General features: G+C 39.5%; 1 protein-coding gene across 3 annotated transcripts in view; it reads left to right on the forward strand.

Moving 5' to 3' along the window:
* Positions 1 to 2,113: 2,113 nt before the first annotated feature.
* The window catches only part of LOC101164127 (probable G-protein coupled receptor 179), a 28,628-nt gene continuing 27,277 nt past the window's right edge, over positions 2,114 to 3,464 (forward strand). The window contains exon 1 of one of the 3 annotated variants that reach the window (XM_023955709.1): positions 2,114 to 3,464. This exon is cut by the window's right edge and continues 2,075 nt beyond it. The gene's annotated coding sequence lies outside the window, so the exon portion shown is untranslated. The other 2 variants (XM_023955662.1, XM_023955698.1) reach the window with 2 other exon arrangements.

Consider the following 3,464-nt stretch of genomic DNA (forward strand, 5'->3'; position numbering starts at 1 on the left):
TACCAAAAGAGTAACAGCAATTGAGTTTTTGGGTGTATTTATTAATGATCATCTTTCCTAGAAATATCAAATTAACTACAGTTTGACAAAAACAGCAAAATTGACTGCCGCACTGTAAAAAATGAAATGGTCAACTGATACCAGTGCATTGTTATAGAACTCCTTGATAATTCCATACCTGATCTATTGCATTGAAATATGGGAAAATGCAAAGAAAGGACATGTAAACTATACTTTTGTTTTATATGGAAGCCATTCTGGAAGCTTCTGCTTTTGTTTTTTCTTGTAGTCTCGAATGTTTCCATGTAGAGATTCAAATGATCCAAAAAAGGCAGATGGAATCCAGATGAAGTCTGGTAGGAGGTGAAGGTCAGAGGAGCCTTGAAGGAGGGGTCACATTAGGTCAAACGGCCCTGGGTCCTGACCCAGTTGGATAGTAGGCACTATGTGCAAAAGGAAGTGAGAACAACAGGAGACACGATCTCATCAATTCTATTTGATTCATGTAAAATGCTCGTCTCTACAGGGCGAGACACGCATGGACTGGACTGGGGAGGCGGCTGAAAGAAAGGTGACCTGGTCTGAAGGTCACCTGGCTCCTGAGGAGGCTTTGATGGTTCAGGAGCGTCGCTGAGGAAGTGACCAGAGGCATCTCTGAACTTTCACACGTTTTAGTCACGTCAGCCACTGAGCAGAATCCCAACAAGAATTCAATCGCAAGAAGAAGAGCGATTCTGCAGATTATTTCATAAACTTGGCAGAAAAACAAAAAATATTCGAGTGGTTATTAGGATTTTATCGTCATATTGTCCAAACTCTGAACTGTGGGACAAATTGAGATCAACCAAGAAAAATGTGTAGGTATCTATTAATATTTGTAGATATTTTATGTTGTAATCCCTAAACTTAAAAAAAAGAAAAATTTTAAGCTTTAGAAATTTATTCACGTCATAATTCTTTAGATGTTTTGGTTTATTTCAAAAAATTCAGGAGTGAACTGAGACCTAAATTTTTTATTTTCAGTTTCCGGAAGATATTTTCTTTTTGCAGCACAAAGCTCATCCTCTGCGGTTTGGAGGCTGCGTTGACGTGGAATGACATGCAGGTGGCGCTGCAGGCTGTTCAGCCGCTCGTGCTAAAGTGGATGAAGGCCCACTAATCCTCATTGTGTGCTTGTGCTCCTATCCGAGGTTTATGTGAAGTAATCAAACTAACAACCTGCTTTTCACAGCTGAGCACTAATGTAATGTGACCTGGAGGTCACAGCTGGGCAACATTAACGTTACACATTAATCACTTTTATTTTTAGTTTGCATCTTGACCTGCCGACTCTCCGCGTTATCTCAGGCTTTTTGGGGTTTGTTGCATACGACTGTCTGAGTTTGGATCTTCTCACGCGTGGAGGAAAACGTTTTATTTCTCCTAGAAACTCTTTGGAAATATCCGTATTCCCAGACAGAATTCCTTGGAGGTCGCCACAGTGATGGAGTTGTGTTTAGGATTCTCGGCTCAACCCTCTGGAGAGAAAATCAGGAGGAAAATGGGAAAGTTCCTACATGTGGCTCCACAGATTACAGAAATGGTAAAAATCCGACCAAGAAGGAGAGTTTTAAAGACGTGTTCTTGGATTCAAAAGCTTCAACCATTTTTAACCCTTGTGCTATCCTATGGAGTCCAGATAAACCCCCCCCTCCCTTCCATTGATATGTTCTCCCTACCATGACAAAGGTGGATAAAGGTGGAGAGGATTTCATGTAATCCATGGACACCAGTGAAGATCACAAATCATTGAAGAAAAAAGGTTCAGAGCTCTGTCTAGTGGGTCTAGATGACCCAACTCCCAATGGTAAAGTGCCTAGTATAGCACAAGGGTTACAGCAGAAAAATGTAGTTTTCAAAGACTCCCAATGATAAAGAGGAAACTATAATGAAAACCTTTGGATGAAATCTGGACTTAAAATCTTCTTTTTAGAAATGTTTCACTGTGATAAAGCCATTTGCATGAGTTAAAACGAAGAATAAAATAGAATAGAACGTTTTTATTGTCATTATAGATGGTATAATGAGATATATTAGAATAACTCTTCCACTGTGACTTTGTCTATTTGAAAATAAAAATAAAAATAGAATAAGTCTTCCAGATGCCAAGAAACTCAACCTTTGTGCACGATGAGAAACACAGAAGAAGAAGAAAAGCCAGTTGTGGAGCTCAACAGTCGGTGGGTTTCACTCTCCAACCCCCACAGAACCGTTTTGACCAATCAGAACTCCTCAGAAATTGGAGCCACAGATTCTAATTTAAAGTCTGTGGGGGTTTTCTGGACTCTAAGTGATCAGCGAACGTTGACTTTGATTGATCATTAAAAAAACGGACAGAACAGTTTGGTGCAAGAACTTGAACCAGCAACTCTTTAGGCAGTTGTTTGTCCCAAACTCTTATTTTGAAATGTAACTGCATATTCACTTCCTGTTCCTTTAGAACATGGCTGGTGATGCTGAATCTCTCTGTCTTTTTTTTCTTTTTCTGATCTATATTTACTGCTATTAAGAATGATGCCAAGCCGCTTTCTTACAGTTTCTGCAACAATGACGATAAAGCATCTTTTTTTAAAAAACAGCAACAAATATGGAGCTGAAGCAAAAATTCAGCCCTGTGACTTTATGTAAAAGAGCGGCAGGTGTGTGACGCAGCTCCTTCGTTTCTTTTGGGCAGAACTGAAGCCGGATTTTCCCCAAACCAGAAAGTGAAGGAACCCATAGGATGAACTGGAGTGAGTCTGCGTGACGTCATCCATAAAAAAATGCTTTGCTTTTAGCTCCAACCAAATTTAGTCAACTTAGATGCCATTTTTAAAAAAATACGGACTCTGTCATGTTGGAAGCAGTGATCAGTAAGCAGTGATTGTCCCAAGTTGGTCTGAGTCAACGTTTCTATGGTAACCACTCTCGCCAATCAGAGGAAGCTAGTTAGAAGGCCACACCCCTACCACTTGAAAAGCTACACCAAATCTGTCAATCAAACATAGAACGCTGAATGTGGGGCCAAGCAGGCTCCTCCTACTTTCATTAAGGCATCTGATTGGTCGGTTTATGGCTGGTTTATGGCTTGAAAGACTTGAAAACACATTTAAAAAAATGAGGATTGATGTTAAAAAAAGGTATCAGATCCAGAACGGTTCTTCTGACCAATAGAAATGAAACGAAAACTGATGATTTTGTTTAACAAGCAACCTGACCGATGCTTTTGTTTGAAATGGGCTTCAAACAGGAAGTTAAGTGATTGATTTCAAAGGTAAAACCCCAAAAACTTTGAGAAGTTTTCCTGCCTTTGTTTCAACAGTCCTGGTGAGCATTTTTAGCTGCGTTTTAAGTTATATGCAGGTTTTGCTTATATTTAAGGTTTTTTTTTAAATAAAGGTGTAAATTTTGAGAAGGATGAAACAGTAAACGTCTGCAGAGACTGT

The sequence above is a fragment of the Oryzias latipes genome, chromosome 1 (genome assembly GCF_002234675.1).
Source record: "Oryzias latipes chromosome 1, ASM223467v1".
Taxonomy (NCBI): domain Eukaryota; kingdom Metazoa; phylum Chordata; class Actinopteri; order Beloniformes; family Adrianichthyidae; genus Oryzias; species Oryzias latipes.